Source organism: Rutidosis leptorrhynchoides, chromosome 4 (genome assembly GCF_046630445.1).
Source record: "Rutidosis leptorrhynchoides isolate AG116_Rl617_1_P2 chromosome 4, CSIRO_AGI_Rlap_v1, whole genome shotgun sequence".
In the NCBI taxonomy this organism is placed as follows: Eukaryota; Viridiplantae; Streptophyta; class Magnoliopsida; order Asterales; family Asteraceae; genus Rutidosis; species Rutidosis leptorrhynchoides.
Window position 1 is genome coordinate 632,818,655 of NC_092336.1, and position 9,388 is coordinate 632,828,042.

The window sequence follows — 9,388 nt, forward strand, 5'->3', positions numbered from 1 at the left end:
CACCGAGCAAGACGTTCACCACCTTTTGTACGTTCACCACCTGTAACTAGATCAAGACATTTAGCAAATATAACCGCCGTTGAATTCTCTTTAGAATCGTCATCCAGTCGACCAAGTACTTCAGTTCAAATTTCCGATAATCCATTTTTTGAACCCGACCTCACAATTGAGAATCCGGAGAATATTCAGGAACGGTTCGTAGATCCTGAACCACTAAACTTTCCCCCGGAACCACCAATCATTCAAACAGAGATTGTTGAGGAACGAACCATTAAATCAGAATCCTCTAGTGATTCCGATTCAACAAATTCAATTATGGAGAATCTGGAACCTTTAAGTATGGAAGACCGAATGAGAGCTAAACGCACTGGCCAAGGTCACGCAATTACTCATCCAGACATTAATGCGCCAGATTATGAAATCAAAGGACAAATTCTACACATGGTAACTAATCAATGCCAATTTAGTGGTGCGCCGAAGGAAGATCCAAATGAACATCTACGTACCTTTAATAGGATCTGCACACTATTTAAAATCCGAGAAGTGGAGGATGAACAGATATATCTCATGTTATTTCCCTGGACTTTAAAGGGAGAAGCCAAAGATTGGTTGGAATCGTTACCTGAAGGGGCGATTGATACATGGGATGTTTTAGTTGACAAATTTTTAAACAATTCTTTCCTGCATCTAAAGCCGTAAGACTTCAAGCAGAAATTGTTACGTTTACACAGAAGCCAAATGAAACTCTATATGAGGCGTGGACTAGATATGGAAAGTTATTAAGAGGATGTCCGCAACATGGTTTAGACACCTGTCAAATAGTACAAATATTCTACCAAGGATGCGACATCACTACAAGGAAAGACATAGATATAGCAGCTGGTGGTTCTATTATGAAGAAAACCGAAACTGATGCATACAAAATTATTGATAACACTGCTTCCCACTCACATGAGTGGCACCAAGAAAAGATATCATTAGATCATCTAAAGCAGCTAGAGCCGATTCTAGCCATGACTTAGATTCCATTTCCGCAAAGATAGATGCTGTCGAGAGACGAATGGAAAAGATGACTAAAGATATTCACTCAATACGAATTAGTTGTGAGCAGTGTAGAGGACCACATTTGACAAAAGATTGTCTCAGTATTGAATTAACAATGGAACAAAGAGAGAATATTTCATACATAAACCAAAGGCCTGGAAATAATTATCAGAATAATTATCAACCGCCAAGACCAATTTACAATCAAAACCAAAATTATAACAGAAATATTCCATACAACAACCAACAAGGTCCTTGCAATCAACAAGTATCCAATAATAATTACAATCAGCAAAGACCGAATTTTCAAAACAAACCATCACAACAAACCGATGATAAAAAGCCGAATTTAGAAGATATTGTAACGACCCGGATTTTTCCGATCGTTTTACACTTATAAGATTAATATTTACATAAATTAAAACTTACCAACATGATAAGCAATCTAAATTGTTGAGATTTATGATTTTGAAAAGAGTTTTACATAACGTTTAACCGTCTAGTTTGACCGATGATATCACGAACTATACAATATATGTTAATTATACGTTTGTGTATATATATGTATATATACATATTTAACATGATTTAAGGATGTTTAAATATCTCATTTTATATTAATAACAATAAGTTATAAGTATATTTTGAAACTACTAACTTAAGCTTTCAAAACTATAACTATACGTAACGTTATTTGACATAAATACTTACGACCTATAATGTTTATACATATATCGTATATATAATGTATTTAATCACTTTTAAAGACTTAAATACATAAAACAATATAAGTATATTCACAAAAGATAGCTATATTTGAATCCTCATTCCATTTTTCACAAGATTTCTATACGTATATCTAGAGTATATGTACTCGTATCATACCTAGCTTCTATACGTATTTACTATTGGTATATACACATCAAATCACCACCAACCAGCCCTTGTTCATGCCTTATGTATAAGGTAACTACTTTTGTTATTTAGTATGACAATTTCACATTATTAAAAGATCTTTTCACAAAATTACAAATTTATACACCTTTTACACCACCATAAATACATGCATCCATTTTCAATTTTTGGAACATCATTTCTCTAGCTAAACACACACACTTACTAGCCTCATGTCTCTCTAAGAACTCCAGCAAAAATCCTCTCAAGAATCACCTTAAACACCACCATAAAAAGATCAACAAAAACACTACAAAAATACAACTTTCAATTCAAGTTTATGTCTTAAGTTGCTTCCAATCTTTCATCCAATTTCATCACTCTTTTGGTTCTAGGTTTTTACTCTTCTTTTACAGCAATCTTGTCCAAGTAACTTGAGGTAGTAACTTTGTTCATAACCTTATTCGATTCATATATATATAGCTATCTTATTGTATGGTATACAATTTTAACAACAAAAACATAGTTTGAATGATTTCAAACTTGTTTGCAAACTAAATAGATCCTTCTAACTTAACTTTTAAAATACTTCAAGACCTGTAATATAACTTAAATATATGCTAATTTAACAAGGTATAACTTGGTTTTTCAAAGAATACCTTAAAAAACTGTTTTTATGACGTCGGAGTGCAACCGGGGGCTGTTTTGGGTTGGATAATTAAAAACCATCTTGAACTTTGAATTGGAGGTTTATATTATGGAAAAATGATATTTCTTATGAATATGTTAACACATAAAAATTTCATGATTTAATTCATAGTATAAGTATTTTTAGAAAAATGGTCATTAAATGATGTTTTTGTAACAAAAATGATTAACTTCATAAGTTTCACCAAAATTTGACCTATGACCTATGATTTAGAATACAAACTAAGGTATTTACAGTTCATATTCTTAAAGAGGGACTCGATCCAAGGAAGTGGAAAGTTGAATCAACGAAAACGGAGTTGTAACGAAGAAATTATGACCAAAACAAAATCGGATATCCAAGACTAGTTTAGCCACGAAAATAATTGGAGAAAATTAAATAAATCACATCTTCCTAAAGTAACATGATATTTTATACATATGTACTCATAATTTAATTTTATATGGTTCAGGATCACCCGTAAACAATACGAGAAGATTAATCATAAGATCCCATGATTGTACGCAACACGTCGTTTGACAACACCGGTACTTTATGTACGCAACACGTCATTTGACAACACCGGTACCATGGGTCAAGATTAATCTCGACCAATACATATACGATGGGGGTTTTATTTATTTCATTGGGGGTTTATTAAACAACTAAATATGAACCATTAAAATTGAATTACTAACATCGGACTGCTAACTACGGACTAAGGAATTATTAAAAGTATTAAAAGTATTATAAGTATATATATATATGTGACGATTGTTTAAAAAGAAAAGGTATTGATATATTATATATGGATAGGTTCGTGATATCAATCGGAGACCAAGTCGAAATTACATATCTTCAAGACAAAAGTGAGTATATAGTCCCACTTTTAAACTCTAAATATTTCGGGATGAGAATACATGTATTTTATGTTTTACGCTATGGACACAAGTAACTGAAAAATATATTCTACGTTGAGTTGTACCACTGGCATACTTCCCTGTAGCTTGGTAACTATTATTTACAGCGGTATTGTAAACGCGAATCCTGTTGATAGATCTATCAGGCCTGACAACCCCAACCGGACTGGACGACCAGTATTCAACGGTTGCACAGTACTTCGTTTCGTGACTACACCTTGGTACGGTGTAGTAAGATTTCATAATAAAGGGAATATGCGACGTGATTAAATGTTAAGTATGGTTACCAAGTGCTCAACCACTTAGAATATTTTTATTAAAATGTTTATATATGAAATCTTGTGTTCCATTGTTATAACGCTGCTAGCATCAAACCTATATATCTCACCAACTTTATGTTGACGTTTTAAAGCATGTTATTCTCAGGTATGAATTAAGTCTTCCGCTGTGCATTAGCTTATGTTAAGGATACTACTTGGGACCTTTTAAGCCATGATACAAAGACGTTGCATTCGAGTCATTGGAGTTCAATAGAGAATATAAATAAGTAAATGACAGATTAGGTCATTTGGATATTATGAAATGTTAGACGAAAATGTCAAATATTGATGTAATGATAGTTTGCCTTTTAAGAATAAATGCAACGTTTGTAAAATGTATCATATAGAGGTCAAGTACCTCGCAATGTTATCATATGTTATTGTATTCGTCCCTATGGATTGGGTCGGGTCGTCTCATGTGGTATCAGAGCGTTGGTCTTAGCGAACCAGGCCTTGCATTAGTGTGTCTAACTGGTAGTTGTTAGGATGCATTAGTGAGTCTGGACTTTGACCGTGTCTACATGTCAAAAGTTTTGCTTATCATATCTAGTCGAAAATCATCTGCTTATCATCCTTAAGAATTGCCTGCTTAGTATTCTTAAGTCTAGACACGTCTTACTGCATTTGGTGCATCGATAGTGTATAGACAAAATTCGTATCCTAGTGTATCTGTTGCTATAGACATTGCCTGACGAATTTCAAAGATTCTCCGTAATTCACGGGATTTTGAGTATTATAAATACATATGTAAATTATGTATTGAAGAATACCAAACCCAACTCCTATAATCTATTCCAAACCAAAAATTCATTTCCCCGACTGTACAAGATGAACTCCGCGTCCAGTTCGAATTCCTCCGACTCCGACAGCTACGCTGATATGGATTTCCATTCGGGCTCCGAAGGCAGCGTCACTGGAATGGATCAACCAATTTCTCATCATCTATTCTGGATGAATTGGGGATGGGTTCGTAGTATACTAAATTATTGGAGACAAGAAGAAGGTGATCCCTTTCACCCACCGAATTGCCCCATTGGCGATGAACCTGAAGCACTTACCGACGAACCTGTTCGAGAAACCATTTTCTCTCTCATTTCTCGAGTATCTCGTCACGATTATATCCTATCCCATATTTCGGATCTTGTTCATTTGCTCACTCCAACCGCCAATCATCCTGGTGTACTAGCAGAAATTAACGAACTTCGCGCTCGTGTGACGGCTTTGGAGAACACGGTGCGAAGGTTACAAACACCAGCAGCAGCACCAGCAGCATAACCAGTACCGTTAACAACATCAACCTCGCAATCTTCAGTACCAGTAGCATCATCGACGTCAACGACATCATCAGCATCAACACCAACCGTATCATTACCACCACCAACAATCACATCCGCACCACGTACCTCAACATCATCATCTGAACTTCGAATATGATCTTTGTTCTACATATCATTCTACACCGATTACCTCTTCTTTACGTATCGTTCTTCGTTCGACATGACGATTATGTAATCTCTAATGTTTTGGAGATTATGTAATCTAGTAATAACGATAAATCAAATGAGTTGAATATTTTATTGACTCATTAAATTCATAGTTACCTCCGAAGAAAATATATATGCAAATATATTTTCATAAAGATTGTAATTAAAAATTTCATTCGTACAAACTGTTAATGATGAAAATATTTTAACGGGTGGGTAGTACCCGAGGAATATTTAGAATTCACATTAACAAGTTACACTGTACATTCTTCGAATCTGATTCAACGATCATTTATTATCCTACTTACAATTACCGATATACGTATCCGTTCACCCCAGATTAACCATTTCCATTTAAATTTCATATTTGGATTTTTACCTATCCGAATCCAACAAGTGGCATAATGAAGAAACATTGGCAAAATAAAAATTGTTAGAAACAGATGAATTAATTAATTGAAATTGTGATAGGATTACACGCTAACTGTTCCGGCTAACTGTTCCCAGCTAACTGATTAATATTTAATTTATCGCAATTTACATTCTTGCAATTTTAATTTCTGTACTTTACATACCGTCGAGACACATGTACAACAACACGTCGGATTAATTCTGAGACAACACGTTGTATAATGGGTCATGATATATATTTATTTATTTTACGCATTTTAAATAACGGGACACGTATACAAGGTTTCGACTTATCATATTGATCCATCTATATATATATTTCGGAACAACCATAGACACTCTATATGTGAAGGTGGGAGTTGGCTATACAGGGTCGGAGTTGATTCCAAAATATATATATACTTTGAGTTGTGATCGACACCGAGACCAGTACACGGGTCACGATACGTATTAAGTAATTCGAATATTATATATTTAGTTCATATATAAATTTATTGAACCATTGGACAATCGGACTATTGGACTGCTAACTTTGGACAATTAAAAATGAGTTAAAATGATGATTATTACATATGAAACTAAACAATCCTTCAAGTTTGCCACTTGATTCTATTTTAAACCTCATTTGTATCTTGACGATTACAATTCGCATTCACAACTTTTCATGATTCTTGAAAACATCTCGATCGAGAAGTTCAACCAGCCGCACCTCGTCTACGGAATAAAGATTTATGCATACAGTTATGCACCTAAAAATTTTTGAACTCGAAGTTATAGTTAAAACGTATCCGCATCGAATTCCTTATCATCCATTAGCAAAAACAATCACGCGATTCCTTTTCAATTAACTAATTTTGGCACAGCTCCACTTCGATATCTCAGTAAGACTACTCTTATTACAATCTCGATATATATATATATATATATACGTTGTTCTTTCGCCATCGTTACCGGAGAACCTTTTATATTCCATCATATTACCATCAGCGTTTAATCATCTAAAAATACAATTCTCCTTAAACCATCTTGGTTTGATAACCAATGACCCAGATCCGATAACTTTGAAAATACTGACGAAGCAGCATGTTGTAGAAGGTCTTAATGACCAAATGTTGATGATAAAAGAAGGAAGTGTTAGGAACGCTCGATAGAAAATTGGTACTGAAAACCGGATTGAACAAACCATGAAGGAGACTCTGAACAAGTTACAAGGACTAAACTTGTACATAAAGAATTATGACGATTCTGTAGCAAACACCTTGCTTCTGAATCTAAACCCTTACGGGTCAATCTTCATCATCATCCTTCGACATTAGAAATTCCAAGATATTATCATATCTTTCATTATAAATATCCTCAATATTTCTGAAGATATTTTCACCACTATCCTTATCTGAAATCATTTATCTCTCTGTAATATCTGCGTTACAATATAAAGGAAACTGTGTTAGTTTCTAAATCCTTCAAGTTTAAAATAGGAATGTTCTGAAGCAGTGTTGGGAACTGATGCATGAACTAGTATAATATAATGAAACTTGATCAACTTCATTATATTACAGTAAGTCATGTTAAGTTTCTAATGGAATATGATGATTCACAGTACCGTCATCATGTGCCATGTTACACGACTTTTACATTCTATCCAATTCCGAAACATATTAAGAACAAATCATCTTGATAGTTCTATTTTCCTGGATATTCTGGTAATTTGACAAATCAAAATCGTGCCATTACCATTCCTTTCTTAGAGCATTAGCTATGTTCATTCCGAATTTTATACCTACGAATTTCGAACTATTGATCGCTTGACTCAAGGACGGGAAGAAGAAACGAAGGGACAAAGTCCCAAAATAGAAATTGGGGTATAGATTACAGCAAATAGGAGAGAGTATTAACTATGGATGACAATGATTATGGAAAACAGAAGCAGGAGCATCGAAATATAAGGAAAGATATCAAACCCAATAACCACCCATAAACTACAAACCGTGTGTATCAATACGTATGGCGACGTAAAGACACGGGAGAATTAGAAACATTATAATTCCAAGAAAATCATAAAAGTGAATAGATTCTTCTAGCGGTAGATGAAAGAGAAGAATGAAAGATATGAAAGTTAGAAGTATAACAAAAATCAGAACGGGATGAAGCATTTTAAAGGATACCTTAAGGTATGAATTAGAGGAGGAAGAGTAAGAGATGTGAGGTATGGAAGTAAGAAAGGGAAGGAGGTGGATTTATAGTGAAATATCCGACAAAGAAATCGAAACAGATTATTGCATTAAATCAAAGGAGATCCTGTTTTCTAAATCATCGAAGAACCAAATCTTATTACATAAGATTTTCTTTAAATCCCTTAAATTCTGGAAATCAATCCTAATCTCGACATCGGTTAAAACAATTCTATATTCACTCATTTCATTCTTTTGTGATAGCTTCACTCGTGCGCTTCACATGACCGAATCGTTTTATCCATATCTTCCAATAATGATAAAACTCTATTAATACCTCATATTCGTCATGAAAACATTCCTATTGTTATTTATGACAACCTCTACCAAATTTCGGGACGAAATTTCTTTAACGGGTGGGTACTGTAACGACCCGGATTTTTCCGATCGTTTTACACTTATAAGATTAATATTTACATAAATTAAAACTTACCAACATGATAAGCAATCTAAATTGTTGAGATTTATGATTTTGAAAAGAGTTTTACATAACGTTTAACCGTCTAGTTTGACCGATGATATCACGAACTATACAATATATGTTAATTATACGTTTGTGTATATATATGTATATATACATATTTAACATGATTTAAGGATGTTTAAATATCTCATTTTATATTAATAACAATAAGTTATAAGTATATTTTGAAACTACTAACTTAAGCTTTCAAAACTATAACTATACGTAACGTTATTTGACATAAATACTTACGACCTATAATGTTTATACATATATCGTATATATAATGTATTTAATCACTTTTAAAGACTTAAATACATAAAACAATATAAGTATATTCACAAAAGATAGCTATATTTGAATCCTCATTCCATTTTTCACAAGATTTCTATACGTATATCTAGAGTATATGTACTCGTATCATACCTAGCTTCTATACGTATTTACTATTGGTATATACACATCAAATCACCACCAACCAGCCCTTGTTCATGCCTTATGTATAAGGTAACTACTTTTGTTATTTAGTATGACAATTTCACATTATTAAAAGATCTTTTCACAAAATTACAAATTTATACACCTTTTACACCACCATAAATACATGCATCCATTTTCAATTTTTGGAACATCATTTCTCTAGCTAAACACACACACTTACTAGCCTCATGTCTCTCTAAGAACTCCAGCAAAAATCCTCTCAAGAATCACCTTAAACACCACCATAAAAAGATCAACAAAAACACTACAAAAATACAACTTTCAATTCAAGTTTATGTCTTAAGTTGCTTCCAATCTTTCATCCAATTTCATCACTCTTTTGGTTCTAGGTTTTTACTCTTCTTTTACAGCAATCTTGTCCAAGTAACTTGAGGTAGTAACTTTGTTCATAACCTTATTCGATTCATATATATATAGCTATCTTATTGTATG